We start from the raw sequence: 15,397 nt of genomic DNA, 5'->3' as shown, positions 1-15,397 counted from the left end.
ATTAAAAAAAAAAAAGAAAACTTGTTGCTCTATCATCAGGGAACGGCTGTGGGGAAGGGGAGTGGGTGATGGGCCTGGAACAGGCCTGGCTAGAGGGCGAGAATAGATATGGGTAGGGTGAGACGACTGGGAGTTGAGAAGTGGAGAGGGTTCCTGATGTAGGATTTGCATGGAAGGGGTTTCACAGCAAGCAGGCTGGCTGTATGTGCAGGGAGGTGCCATGGCTGAGGGATGGGGCTGGGAAGAGTCAGAACCGACAAGCATTTAGAATATAGGTATCCCTAATATCACTGTATGCGCAAATATCACTCTATGCAAGGCATAGGTCACTAGATGGGAAAATCTAGAGGAAGGTGTAGGAGTGGTGGGCCTGCCTGCAGTAGCTTTGGCTGTTGGGCTGAGGCTTCAGTTTGACTGAAGATACAAAAGGCCAGCCAATAGATTGATGCTGACTGAGTAGGCTGTGATCAGGCCTGTGTGGTGGTTGATGCAAACTACAGGGTGGGGGCAGTGTACACAGAGGACCTCTCTCTTCCTAAATGGGCTTTAGGGAACTCTTCATTATTGATGGTAGAGCTTTAGCTGGCTGAGAGGGAAGGTATTCTTGATCTGGGTGGGGAAGGGGGTGGTGGTGGTGGTGGTGAAATAGCAAAGCTAAAGAGGCTGAAAAGTTCAGTGCCTCTTTTTAGGGAATGATGAGAAATACGTCTGGAGAGTTAGGATCCATTGAAGGCTTTTGATCTATAGAGTGAGGCATCTAGACGGAACCTTGGAAGGCCCATTGGGTCCAGGTATATATGATGGGGTTAAAGTGATAAGGACACAGTTGAGGCTGTTTGATGGGAGAGGTGAAAAGGAAAGGAGTGGTGGTCTTATTATAACCATATGCTATGGGCACCACTTGAGTCAAGCTTCTGAGAATGCCTGGCTGAGCATTTATATTTTATAACTAAGGAACTCAGAGACCATCAGGCCCCCTGGGTACCAAGTTGGATATGAAGGAAGACAGGCTCTTTAAGGGTAAAACATGGCCTCTAAGAGGCTATTTATTAGGAAGAGAAGATTCTGGTCAGGCCCCATGACAGGTCAGCAGGCTCCCCATTCTTGTGTCCTCTTTCTTCTGCTTCCTTAGTGAGGTGGGCGAGGTTGGGGCACACAGGGCTCTGGGCCATGGCCGGGTGGGGGTGCACAGGGCCCTGGACCATGGCCAGGGGGGTGCCCACCGGGCCCTGGCGGGTGGTGCCCCCCAGGACCATGCCCTGGGCCATGGCCAGGGGGGTGCCCACCGGGCCCTGGCGGGTGGTGCCCCCCAGGACCATGCCCTGGGCCATGGCCACCCTGTGGAAAGCCAAATGAACAATGTTAGAGTAAGAGGTCAGTGCCAGTCTTGCCTGAGATCAACTTCCTTCTTTCACTCCCTTCCTTTCACCTTCTATTATAGAGGAGTCTGGATTCCTGGGCACTAGCAGGGGATGGTGGTGGAGAGCTGGGAGGCAGGGATAGCAAGTGATAAAGCTAGAGCACTAAGCAGACAAAAGTGGAAGAACCTAGATTCACTGGTTTCCATTCCTTGAGCCAAGATAGGACTCCTACTCCCTGAACTCTGGTTTATTTCATCTGTAACTAAGGAACAGAATTATGTTTTCTTCTCCTTTTTCTCACCCAGGAACCCTTACAGAGTCATTAGAGATTTTGCCAGGCTAGGAACTGCAGGCTAACTACTCACAAGTGAGGGTAGGGCTGGGGGAGGCTGTGAAGGAGCTCACTGAGAGCTAGGAGCAAGGAGGCGACAAGAGGCAGGGTTAGGGGAGAATGTAGGAGCTGAGGAAGAAGAGGAGGAGAGGGGGATGGGGAGGAGGAGAGGGGTAGGAGGAGGAGGACAAAGGAGGTAGCTCAAGAGTGGGAGGAGACTAAAAGTAGGAGGTAGCAAGGTGAAGATGTGCATGTTCCTTATAGGAGGGAGAGTGTGTGTGTGTAGGTACAAGGGTGTATGCTCATTTCCATACAAATAGTTGTGTTATGTACACGTGCATGGGTGGGTACACACACATGCCTGCTTTGCACACATACATGCATGTAGGTGTATGTGCGTGCTTGTGTATACGTGATAGTAGGAGCATGTGGGAGCCCATGCCTGTCCCTGAGCAGGTGCTAGACTCAAGAAACCAGGAAGAATAAAAATAGTAAAATCAAGGCTTTCCTGCCTCAGTCAGAGAGGCCGAAAGAGTGTGGCTTAATCTTCTGTCTTTGCTGGAACAATTCCTGAGGCCCCAAGGCCAGAGGAATTTCTTTGTCTCTTGCCACAGGCCCAGGGAAGAGGAGACACCAACCACCTTGCTTCTGGTGCTGGGGCACTGGGGCAGCCCTGAGGGAGCAGGGATCGGGATCGCCCCAACCCCTCAGCTTCTGCCTTCTAGGCCCCAATAAAGGCTTGGCATGGGAAAGGAAGAGTCAGGCTGGAGGGCTCAGAGGCCTTACTGTGACTGTGTCAGAGCAGCCCCTTCCGCATCCAGGCTCCGTGATGCCTGCAAACAGCCACCTCCCATCCTGCCCACCTTTCCTTCAACGACTCTTTTTATGGTGGGGCTAGTTCCAGGTCTAGGAGTCAGGTCTGCTGGTGGTAGCCAATGGAGGAAGGGGGGTGAGCAGCCTCCCTTCTCTAGCAGAGGCAGGTCATTGGGGCCTGCAATGTGGTTGGGGTTTGGGAGCAAGCCAACCATCCAGATAGGCTGTGGGGGTAGCCAGGAAAGCAGAGAAGCATGGAACAGGCGGGGAAGCAGCGGGAGAGAGGCTGAGACAGGGAGGGGATGTGAGGAAATGGGAGAGACAGATGGGAAAACAGGAGAGGAGCCCAGGAGAAGGCTGCAGCCGGCAGGGGGTGGAGGAGCACTGTCGCGCCCCTGCCTGCCTGCCCATGGGGCTGATGACCAACCCTGCTCCCTACTTTCCATTTCAGGAAGGTCACTGCTGCTGCCTGAAGGTCTAGGAAGGGGGCTGGAGCTGTGGAGGACACAGCAGTTGGCAGTTGGGGGCGGAGAAAGGGGAGGCAGCTGGAGAGCTTTCCTACCTTTGGACCTGTGGGAGAGGAAAGGAGAAAAAGCAGCTTTGGTCATTTGGTTCTGCAGTGAGATACTTGTCCTGTCCCTGGTGCCGATTTTGTGGCCACCAAACCCTGCCCCACCCCCACGGCCAAGCCCTGCAGAGGCTCCTCAGACTTGGTCACCGGCCTGACAATCATTCCTTCTCTCAACAACAGATACAGATATATGGAAAGTCAGTACAAAGCTTAGTTGTGCAACCCTGTTTGGACAAGAGCTGGCTGAGACTTCCAGGGTACAGTGAAGGAGTGAGGGTTCTTATCCCCAGGCTGGCAGCTAGCTGTCTGCCCTCTCAACCTTGACCAAATTCCATGACACTAAGGGAGGCACTCCACAGTGGTGAATCGAATTCTGGTTCTTTTGCTTCCACCTCCAGACGGGCCCCGCCCTGCCTCCCCATCCACCCCCTTCCCCAAATCCTACTTTTTCCAACCCAATGTCTGCTCAGACCCTCAGCTCTTTGTGGGTTCCTGCTTATGACCTTCTGGTCTCAGCTCAGCCTTTGCTCATGTCTTCTGCCACTTGGACATCTTTCTTGCTCCGTTCTGTGTGCCTTCCTGCAGAAAGTATGCTTATGTTGGGCCATCCTGCCGCTCTGCTTGCCCTCTATGGGTCCAGTGGGTTCATTCTGCAGTAACCAATCTGAGTGGTCCTGGCTGTTCTGAAGTGATCCATTGGTGGGAATCATCTCCTTAATGATATTTCTATTTCTTGAGGCCCAGAATAGTCTTTTGTTCCTTTTGAAGGGAGCCAAGGGCATAGCTGGCAAGAGCTGAGTTCTGAGCTCCAGACCTTCCATATCTCCACAGCCCTATCCTGAGCATGACCCTTAATTTCCCTGGGCCTCATGTATACAATGGGAGAAGCACCTGTCTGTTTTACTCCTGAAGTGAAGATCTAGTGAGATGAAGGATGTATGAGCATGTTTCCTAAACTGTAAAGTATTGCGTAAAATATAAGAAATTGTTTTCCTTTCAGAACCCTCCAGACCTTCACACAAACACACATTCTTGGCATGCAGTAGATATGGCTGACTGATTGCCTCTGCCCTCACCTCTCTCCTTCCTTCTTCACCCCACAGCCTCCCAGCCACAGCACTTACCTGGATCCACGTTTATCAGCCAAGCACAGGGAGTGACAAAAGGAACACCTGTGGTTCAACAGGTCAAGTTTAGTTTGCTGTAATCTAAACCTCCGTCTCTCCTTCTTCCCTCCAAGGGATGTATACAAATAGCCCCTTCAAGGAATAAAAGTGCCCCCTCTGACTTAGCTGGGTACCCAGTATGGAGCTGGGCACTGAGTAGGTGCCAGACATGGGTGTTGACACAGTGGGTTCACCCAAATGGTGACTAGAGGGGGACATGAAGAGTATCATGCACTGGCCCCTGAATCCCACACCCTCATATTTGACCCCCTGGACCACCCCTAACTCACAATCATGTATATAACTCAATTCTCCTTGGTCAATGTCGGTCATGTTAATTATTCACATATGCCTACCACGTGCCAGACCATGGTACCCAGTCCCTATAGATTCTTATCCCTGTGTAGACACCTGGGATAAAGGAGGGAAGGGAGCCTTGGAGAGAACAGTGTACCCAGAACAGAGAAGAGCAGGTTGGGGTTGTAAGGGCCTCTGGGGGATTCAGCACAAGTGAACTGAAAGCCTTCCAGGGCCCTAGCTGCCTGTTCCTACCTCCTCCCACTAGAGTTGGAACTTGGTGGGAGGCTTGGGGCCTGAGCCAGTTTGCCATTCTCCAACAAGTGTACTCTCATTGGATGGAGCTGCTGATGTGCCTTGGTGCCAAGGCTGGCTTTGTCTTGCTTGGGGCTGGCACATAGGTCACAATGAACAACCCAGAATGGACCCTGTGCACATATAATACATTCGTTTTTTTTCTGACTCCTAAGTCAGACTATAGTATATGACAAAAGGACTAAATGCCTGACATCAGGGCTCCCTGGCACTCACATGGTTGTTGAATGTGCAAGCACAAATGATCATACACACACACATCCCTAATACAACAGACTCAACCCCTTGCACCTCTTGAGTCACCCATTTTTGTTGGCTTCTATTTGTACCACAAATGTTCAGCTGAGGTCAGCCTCTGAGCTATGCCAATGGTCCTTCCTGGCCCCTGATCTTTCCCCTAGTGAGCAATGAGTCTGGAAGAGATCCTTGAGGCTGGGGTTAGGGAAGGGGGTGATAAAGAAAAGCTTAAGCCTGGTTAAGTTGGAAGAAGGAGGAAAAATCCAAGCCAGTTAAAAAATGAGCAGATCTGAGTAGACATTTTTTCAAGAAAGGCATACAGATGGCCAACAGGTACATGAAAAGATGCTGAACAACCCTCATTATCAGGGAAATGCAAATCAAAATCATGATGAGGTTGTCACTTAACACCTGTCAGAATGGCTATTCTCAAAAAGAAATAACCAGTGTTGGTGAGGATGTGGAGAGAAGGAAACCATCATGTACTATTGGTAGAAATGTGAACTGGTGCAGCCACTACGGCAAACAGTAGGGAGGTTCCTCCAAAAATTAAAAATAGAACTACCACATGATCCAGCAGTTCCACTTCTGGGTATTTATTCAAAGAAAATCAGAGAAAGACAAATACCATATGATCTCACTTATAAGTGGAATCTAAAAAAAAAAACAAAAAACAAAAACAAACAACCCTAAAACAAACAAAAACCCCTCAAAAGTCCCCAAGCTCATACACACAGAAAACTGACCAGTGGCAGGTGGCTGGAGAGGGTGATGGTGGGTGGAGGTGCAAAATGGGTGCAGGGGGGTCAAAAGGTATAAACTGCTGGACACCTGAAACTAATATTATGTTCTGTCAATTAAATCTCAATCAGGAAAAACAAGACGAGCCTTGGACTTTCTCTCCCCAATTCGGGCCAAGGCGCTTGAAGGGCAGGAGCTGGCGTGAAGGTCCCTCTGAAGAGGATCCTGCGCACCTGGATCCCTTTGGCCCTCAGGGAGCCCCTCTGCCTGGCCTGGCAGAGGCACCGGGGCATGGCCTGCAGTGGTGGCAGGGCAGGCGGGCAGGTGCGTGTGCAGATCCACGGGCACATGGCACTTAGACCCACACCGTGCTCATGAGAGGCTCAAGCAACACACACAGGTGGATGACACCCACACAAGCAGAAACAGAGGCATAGATTCGAATTCAGTACACATGCACACATAGAGAAAGCACAACCACACACACCTACAACACACCTGCACAGAGAGCCCCTGTCCCCGGGCCTGGCAGCAGAGCCTTACCTGAGAGCACAGAGCAAGGAGCCGAAGAAGTTGGAGTCTCTGTCTGCCCTCAGGTGTATTTGTATAGGGTGGGGAGGGGCGAGATGGGTACACCGGGAGGGGCATGGGCAGAGGGTGTGGAGGAACAGGGGGGATGGGCTAACCTTTATCTGGGCAAAATGCAGCTGGAAGCAGGATGTGTGGGGGTGAGGGGCAGGGAGCAGGTTTGGGGGAAGGGGGAACAACCCTTTACCCCAACCGGCTGGGAAGGAGGTGCCATAAAACCAAGGAGGGTCCCAAGCCTCGCAGGCAACCGTTGGGCTCCCAGTGCTGGCAAAACTGAAGCCTGCTGTCGCCAGGCCTCCCGATAAAGAGCCTGGCTGGGCTGGCTGCACCTGAACTGCATTACATTCATTTTTAAAAAGTAACATGTCCGATTTAAAAAGAAAGAAAAGGGGATCCCTGGGTGGCGCAGCGGTTTGGCGCCTGCCTTTGGCCCAGGGCGTGATCCTGGAGACCGGGGATCGAGTCCCACGTTGGGCTCCCGGTGCATGGGGCCTGCTTTTTCCCTCTGCCTGTGTCTCTGCCTCTCTCTCTCTCTGTCTCTATGAATAAATAAATAAAGTCTTTTAAAAAAAGGAATATACCGTGTATAATTATGTCTAGAAAGTTCTAAAATGTAAAATTCTAGTTAATGTGAACAACATCAGATCAGTGGTTGCATGGGGATAATGTGGTAGGAATTGGGAGGAGCTAGAAGAAGCCATTAGAAGAGACACGAGGACACTCTGGGTTTTGATGAGTATATTCGTTATCTTGATTGTGGTGATGGTTTCATGGAGTATACACATGGCATGTAATAAATTGCACTATTTGTGCAGTTTATGGTATGTCAATTTGGTCTCTGTTAAGAGCTGTAAAAACAGAAGTAACATAACCAGACCAGAAAATGATTTGAGGGGCGCCTGGGTGGTTTAGTTGGTTAAGTGTTAAATTGGTTAAGTGCCTTCAGCTCGGGTCGTGATTCTGGGGTCCTGGGATCCAGCCCCACATCAGGCTCCCTGCTCAGTGGGGAGCCTGCTTCTCCCTCTCCCTCTGCACTCCCTGCCCTGTGTACACGCTCTTTTTGTCAAGTAAGTAAATAAAATCTTATTTAAAAAAAAAAAAAAAAGAAAGAAAATGATTTGAGGCGTGCCTGGGTGGCTCAATGGGTTACTCTTGATTTCAACTCTGTTCACAATCTCAGGGTGATCTCAGGGTCATGAGATCAAGCCCCCATGTTGGTGGGCTCTGTACTCAGTGGGGAATCTGAGATTTTCTCCCTCTGCCTCTGCCCCTCCCCCCCAGCCCTCCCTCACTTGCTCAGGAGCTTCTTTCTCACATAAAGAAATCTTAAAAATAAAAAAAAGAAACTGATTTGGAAAATGGAGAGAAGGAAAAAGTGATTCTCCTTTATTTCTATCGTGGACAAGAAAGGAAAATATTTCTGTGTCAGGTGCCTTTACACTATCAATGATCTCATATCAGCTCCTGGAGAAAGGTGTTCTTATTTCCCCCTCTTTTATGAGATTAAAAAAAAAGCCAGGACTCAGAGAAATTAAGAAACTTGCCTGAAGTCACCCAGGCAATGTATAGTTAGGCCCATTCAGGACCGCCTGATCCAGAGCCTGGGCCTCTTCTCCCTGCTTTTCTGGAATGCTCTTCAGAGAAATTCCAGCCTGCTCTGGTAGCATCATGGGCAAAGGGCTTTGAGAAGGTGGGGGGTTATTAATCTATCACGCGCACAATTGTGCGCCTTCAGGGCGCCAGGGCACAGAGGGCAGGGAGTCCCAGGAAGTTGACAGAGTTGTAGTGCCTGCAGTGTCCCACCCTCCAGCCCATGAGGGAATGGCACTGCCTGCATCCACCCATGCTCCCGCCTCCATAGCCCTGTAAGCCCTATTCTTCTGGGAATCCACCTTTTCCCATTCGGGGACCCTGATGGTATGACCCCCACCCCCCCAGCCTTTGGCAGGAAGGTGAAAGGAGAAGGCCTGTATCCTCAGGGACCCCCCCCCCCCCCGCCATGGGGTTGCAAGGGCTGAGGAGTGCAGAGGGGGCCCAGAGCCCTGGGCTCCAGATTCTGTTCTCAACGTCTCCGGAGTCAGGGTCTGAGATCAGATCCAAGTCCTAAAGGCAGGCTGTGGGAGGCTGTGGGCAGAAGAAGGTGGTGGACCTGTCTTGATGGGATGGACAGAGAACCTAGGATTGTCAGAGTGGCCAGAGCAGGGGGTGCAGGAGGCCTGTAGCAGGTGGGGAGGCCCATAGCAGTGGTGGCCACGGCAGGGTGAATTTATAGCAGAGTATAATGTGCATGGATTCTCTCCTGCCCAACCCTAATATGTGGGTGAGCAGAGCCTCAACCATGAGTGTGTCCCCTCTTCCCTTGGGTATGATCCCTTAGAGAGGGTGAATGTTCACCGAGTGCTTGGCCTTACTGTCTGGCTGAGAGAGGTGATCTTCCCTGCCAGAAAGTTACAAGTGGAGAAGAAAGGACTCTGAGGAGCAAGAGGAGACATTTCTGGGGGTAGCAGCTGGGCTCAGGGAGGAGAATGGAGGAAGGGAATCTCCCTTAGCAGTAGGTTGTGGGTGGAGGGTCTCAGGGAGGGTGCTGTCAGTGAAGGCCGAGAAGGCAGGATGTCACTTGCTGTGACCCAGAATCCCTGGCAGCAGAGCCAGCAAGGTGCCCTGCTCCTGGGCTTCCCTGTGGGTAGAGAGGGAAGCAGGAGAGCCAGGCATCTTTACACCGTTTGTGTGGACAGGTTTCTCAGGGCAACAGGGCAAAGGTGGCTGGTGCTGGGCATGCACCAGAGAGAGTGTGCAGGGCTGGGCATCAGCCTCAGTGATGCAGTGCAGGTGCAGTGGGGAGGAGACCCCCACCCCCACCCCACCACAGAGACTCTGGGGCTGGTCACTGACCCTGATCTCCAAAAAGAAGCTAACAACACCTGCTCTAGTTATTTCACAGATTTCAAAGTTGATGAGATCAAATGATATCACAGGTGTGAGGCCTTTGCCAGGGTTGTATATAAGTTCATGTGTCTTTTTTTTTTTTTTAAGAGAGAACACGAGCAAGCACATGCCCCTTCCCCTACACGTGTGATTGTGCTTGGAGGGGGTGCAGAGAGAGGGGGAAAGAGAGAATCCTAAGCAGGCTCCACACCCAGTGCAGAGCCCAACACAGGGCTTGGTCATGACCTGAGCTAAAATTAAAAGTTTGATGCTTAACCAACTGAGCCAACCGCGTGCCCAAACACAGTGTTCTTATTATTGTTAGTATCAGCACCGATGACCTGTGGACTCCATGGCCGCACCATTCCTGCCCTTGCTCACACTTGGACCTTCCCGCCGGACACATCACCATTTTTGGCTTCTGGCATCACTGAGTATTTTACTGAGGGGCTCTTGAGAAATTACCTCTCTGCTCCAGCTTCTTGCAATACTTCTTCCTCTAAGATGAGCAAACATTCAAGTTTGCCTGGGATGGAGGGGTGTTCTGGACTCAGGACTTTGGGTGCTAAAACGAGACCAGGCCAGGCAAGCCAGGTCAGTTGGTCACCCTGCTTTTCCCTCCACCCAGAGCTGTTTCCTTTTCCCTGCTGGGACCATAGTATCCCAGGCATTTCAACATGTTCTCTTCCACCCAGGTTATTCTTTCCTGTCTTGAAGCTGCCAGGCTGGAGAAGGGGCATGCCACCCCTGGCTGTGCCAAAGGCCCTTCCCTCTTCTCGGTGGGATAGGCCAGCTCTCATCAATCCCTCTGCCTCCTGTTAGGCTTCCTTCCTTCCTTCCTTCCTTCCTTCCTTCCTTCCTTCCTTCCTTCCTTCCTCCTTTCCTTTTTTTTTTTTTTTGTTTAAAGATTTTATTTTTTTATTCATGACAGACACAGAGAGAGGCAGAGACACAGGCAGAGGGAGAAGCAGGCTCCATTCAGGGAGCCCAATGTGGGACTCCATCCCAGGACCCCGGGATCATGCCCTGAGCCGAAGGCAGGCACTCAATCGCTGAGCCACCCAGGGATCCCTCCATCCTTCTTTCTACCCCTCAAAACCATGACAGACGTTTTCCCTGTGCCTAGAGGGTATGAGCCCATGCACACCTTCCCTCCTCGGGAGGCCCCTGAGATGAGTGTCAAGTAGGGGACAGAGCCTGCCCGTCCTGTGCCAGCATTCCAGCCTCCCTGCCTGCCCAGAGGAGAGAGCCCCCTGGGTGCATGTGGGCAAACCTGGCCTGCTCCCCACATTCATGAAGACCCGTAGGCCTGAGTCTCTGATGCTGTCTGGGCCCCCAGCCCGCCACCCCATCTCCACTGCACCCGACCCCATGTTAATGCTCCCGGGCCCCCTGCCCTGCTCACTCTTCCCTGGACCCCCACTGCTCTGTCTGGCCCAGACCCCTCCCTCCAGGATCTGAACACACCCCATTGCTCGTGCCACTGGCTCTTCCAGGGATGCATCTACAGAATGCCCTCTCACGACCATCCCCTTGCTGAGTATTGCTTATCCCCTTGAAGCTCAGCTGGAAAACTCTATGGTGGGCCTGAGCCCTGTGCTGCCCTGGCCTCAGGCTAATGCAGCCTGGTGTCGGCAAGTGCCTCCGAGGTGCCGTCTGGGCCCTCACCTCTTAGGTCACTCACTCGGCTTCTGGTTGTGGGCAGCTCTGGGAGTGGGGGGAGGGGTGGGTCCTGGGAGAACACAGTGAGTCACCTTTGCCCTCACCACAGGAGCCCCCACTCCCCCGCCCCAAACAAGGGAGACCCCAGGGGTTCATTCCACATGAGGGCTCATCTCTCAGGGCTGGGCCAGGAGCTGGGAAGCTGGTAGTATCCCAGCCTTGGGTGTGTCCTGGAAAGCAGAGGAGGAGTGGGACCCCAGAGCAGCCTCCCTTCTGCTTCCTTCTGCCTCAAAGGTCTTCAGCTCCACCCTGCTCTGGCATGTGTGTTCTTGGAAGAGGTGAGGCCCAGACTGTCCCCAGTGGCTGGAGCCTGGCCAGGGCTTGTCCCTCCTGCCCTACCTCATGTACTCTGAGTCCTCCCCACCCACGTGTAGGCCTGGCCTGCCCTGAGAGGCTGGCACACAGACCTCCGGTCAGTAGGAGTCAGGACAGCAACTTCTTGAGCCAGGAATGGCCCTGATGGGGTTGGCTTTGCAGGAGAGGAAACCCAGGAGTCTTTAAGCCACCCTCTTGACCTTTCCCATTTGGAGGGTTGCCTGCCTATTTTCTGGGTGCTCAAGCAATCCAGCCTTGCCCATCCTCCTCAATATGCATCCACACACCCAGAGCTGGGAAGGTGGCCCCGGTGACCTCTGAGGGTTCAGCTCCAGCCAGGAATGGTTCCTGGGCACTGGGATGTGAACCTGGAACTGGGCCTTTTTGTTCTCCTGCTGGAAGAAAGGCAGGTGAAGCACAGGGCAGCTAGCTGGCCAGAGATGGCAGCCAGAGTCTGGGACTTCAGAGGGGGCAGACATGGGAGGGGAGTACTCCCTGCAGAGGGTGGGGCAGGAACCTGGCCTTGGAGGCTTTGTGGGCAGGGGTCCACATGAAGGGAGGCTCAGAGAGGATGCTGGGGGGTGCCTCAGCATCTGCACACCAGGTCTCAAGTGGGCTTCAGAAGTTCAGAGGGTGGATGTCTGGGTGCCTCAGCGATTTAGCGCCTGCCTTCAGCCCAGGGCATAATCCTGGAGTCCCAGGATCAGGTCCTATATTGGGCTCTCTGCATGGAGCCTGCTTCTCCCTCTGCCCGTGTCTCTCTCTCAGTGTCTCTCATGAATAAATACATACAATCTTAAAAAAAAAAAGGAAGAAGTTCAGAAGGCTTCAGTGTGTCCAGATCCCAGCAGGATGACAAGAGGCAGCCTTTGGGGCCCCTCAAAGGATGCTGTAGTGGTAGCATCCAGAAGGTAGCTATCATGGTTACCTGAGGAAAGAAGAAAACTAATTAAACCTTACTCCAGGTCACACATTGCTCCAGATATGGATGTTACACGTTACTTCATTTCATCTGCCATTGGCTGGGAGGGGTATGTACACCTCATCCTACAGAGGAGGACCAGAGAGCTAAGGGACTTACCTAAAGCCGTACAGCCAGTGAGGGGGAAGTTAATTTGGATTCTCCCATCCCTCTCTGCCTCAGCTATGACAAGGCTGAGGAAGGGCAAAGGCTGGAGCGCTTGTATGTTGTTAGTCAGCCATGGACAGGGTAGCCATTCTGGAAGCAGTGAACAAGGCCCATGAGTGAGGCCTCTGTCGGGTCTGTGCCCCCAGTCTCGGTGTGTGGTCCAGATGGTCCCTTCCTTGCAGGCCTTTCTCCTCTTTCCTCCTCAGTGACAATCTCCAGACACGTAGCCATCTTGTCTTCAGGATGGGCTCTGGTTCTATGGACCACAGACCACAAATACCATCTGAATATGGTCCACTCCAGGGGCGCCTGGGTGCCTCAGTCAGTTGGGCGTCTGCCTTCAGCTCAGCTCATGATCCCAGGGCCCTGGAATGGAGGCCCACATCAGGCTGCCTGCTCAGCGGGGAGCCTGCTTCCCCCTCCCTCTGCTTGTGCATGCACCAGCTCTCTCACTCTCAAATAAATAAATAAAATCTTGAACAAACAAACAAAAACCTCAACTATGGCCCACTCCAGGTGTGGGGCTGTGGGCCCAGCTGGCAGGCTACCTGAGAGGGTGGGGGACCCGCCAGGGAAAAGATGTGTGATCAGGACCTATGGCTGGGGTGCAAGGACAACAGGCTCACCTCAGCAGAGAGGACCAGGGCACGGGGTGAAGTTTCTGTGGAAACAGCGTTTTGGGGGGGCAGCCTGGGGGTGGGGGGCAGGAGAGTGCTTCGTTGGATGGCAGGTGCCTTGGCTTCTGGTCTCATGTGTGACACAAAAGGCTATGTGGCCTGGGCAGATGGTGTTACCTCTCTGGGCCTCCTCATCAATAAAATAAAGCTTCTACAAGTGCGGGGCTTCCTAGTGTGGCACAGTCAGGAGTCTCCGGCCTGGGGATTATAGAGACTCCAGGGAGAGGAGCTGGGAAGCCAGAGGGAAGAAGTGGAAGAGCACCCCCACCTCATCAGGCCTTGTGACTCTGCTGTCCTCTAGTGGCGGCGCGGAGCAACCGAGGCCCGGTCTCCCCTACCTGCCCAGGCCAGGGGCCTTCACCGCCTGTGGCCTCACTCAGAGCCCCTGTGTTCTGGGCCGAGAAAGGCGGTCAGAGCAAATGCATGGGATCCCGATGGCCCTCCACAGGACAGCATGGCTTATTCACTCCGTATTTGCTCTGCAAGCGCTGAGGGATTGCCTGTGGTTTATAAGGGCCCGGGGCCAGGCCCTAGGGATCCGGAGGCACTTGGCACACCATTTCTGTTCTCAGAGAGCCTCAGTCCTGTGGAGGAGCAGATAAACACACCTTGGACTCAGGAGAATATAGGAGAATGGAAAGGATGCTTTGAGGTATGACATGTGTAACACCTGGGAAGCACAGGGCTAGTGACCGGGAGGCCCTATCTGGTCAGTGGTGTGTCCTATCACAGCACGTGGGCCTGCAGCCTGATGGGCCCTGAGGCCTTTGCCACTGGGTTAGGATAGGAGAGTCTCTCTCTGCAGGCCCTTCCAGAGGGGTAGCTGGATTGTTACCTACACCTCCGGCTCCCCTGCTGCTGTCCTGCCCGGACTCTGGCTGGGAACAGGAGTGAGGGGCATGAGTGATCTGGCCTAGCTAGCCCCTGTAGCCTCCTCTAACTATGCTCCACTGCTCCTGACCTGGTGTGGGAGCCTGGGTTCCAAAGGTGACACAGAACATTAGGTCTCAGCAGGTGCATCTCCCCATCCCAGGCTGGTGCTGGGCAGGCCCCAAGGTGTGGGGCAGGTGGTGGGAAGCTGGGCTGTCACCCCACCGGGGCCCCGCCTCTGGCCTTCGGGAGCTAGGTTGGAACTCAGCAGCCTGTTCAAGGCAGTACTCTGAGAGGGTGGGAGAAGGACCGAAAGGCAGAGAGAGAGAGAGAGAGAGAGACACTCAGGAGAGGATCCTGAGTACGTCACCATTGCTGGGAGTCTGACTCAGTGGGAACATCCGACAGGAAAGGAAGAGAGAATGTGGTGGCATTTCCAAGCAGGATGGGGACTCTGGGGCTGAGGATATTGGGTGTGGGGTCAGGGTACCGTGTGAAGGTACCAGGAAAGTGGCTCCCCATGGTTAGGATGGGAGGGGGGCAGGAAGAGATGATTCATAGGGAGCAGAGATTGAAACTCTGGCTGACTGGGCTGGGCTGGGTAGGATAGAGGGCAGCAGGGCTTTCTGCTTTGGCGACACAGCATGGAATTAAGGAAACAGGCCTGGCCAATCAGGGACATGGGGGATGTAGGAACCTCTGACTCTCCCTTTAGGGCTTGGAGGTTGGGGCCCTAAAGCTATTGAAAGAGACCACAGGTAGCCCTGATACAGAGACCACCTGGCCCCCCAGCACCACAAGCCCCAGCTCATGGAGGCTCCAAGAGTGGGACTGCCAGGCAAGCTGCTCTCTTGGGCAGAGGGAGCAGCCTCAGCTGATTTGGGGAGACATTTTCCTGAGAAAGTCTGCTTCTTTTCTGAGGGTGGGAGAGGCTGAAAGGCCAGTCCCAGAGAGCAATGCCAGGAAGGGCCCAGAAGTAGGACCCTGAGTGGGGAGCCTGTTGGCCCAACTCTGCACGTGTCATGCAGGAAGGCTCAGCTCCCCACACCAAGGAAAGACTCGAACAGCCGAGCCTCTCAGGAGGGGCTGTTCTTTAAAATACAGGGAAGACAACGTTCAACCTAAAGGAATGACTAATGGTGTTATTTCAGATACGTAGTTGGATTTGGTGGCCTTGGGGGGAGGGGTGGTGGGCTTTTTGATCCCTTCAAATTATGTAAACCAGAGCTGATGAGCACAGTAAGGGGAGGCTCATGTGAGGTGGGGGCCCTCAGACTGGGATGGCCGATGGCTCAATGGGACGGACAGAGGCACATGCTGGCTGCCTGTCCATCTGCAG

General features: G+C 53.2%; 1 long non-coding RNA gene across 1 annotated transcript; it reads right to left on the bottom strand.

The window, feature by feature from the left end:
- Positions 1 to 912: 912 nt before the first annotated feature.
- Positions 913 to 6,397, bottom strand: LOC144303007 (uncharacterized). Its single transcript, XR_013370057.1, has 3 exons — positions 6,376 to 6,397; positions 4,201 to 4,248; positions 913 to 3,075 (listed from the first exon to the last, which is right to left on the bottom strand). It is a non-coding gene; the product is annotated as an uncharacterized LOC144303007 (long non-coding RNA).
- Between the last annotated feature and the right edge of the window lie 9,000 nt (positions 6,398 to 15,397).

Source organism: Canis aureus, chromosome 32 (genome assembly GCF_053574225.1).
Source record: "Canis aureus isolate CA01 chromosome 32, VMU_Caureus_v.1.0, whole genome shotgun sequence".
Classification (NCBI taxonomy): Eukaryota; Metazoa; Chordata; class Mammalia; order Carnivora; family Canidae; genus Canis; species Canis aureus.
The sequence above is the reverse complement of the archived record's forward strand: the minus strand, read 5'-3'. Positions and strand labels throughout refer to the sequence as shown.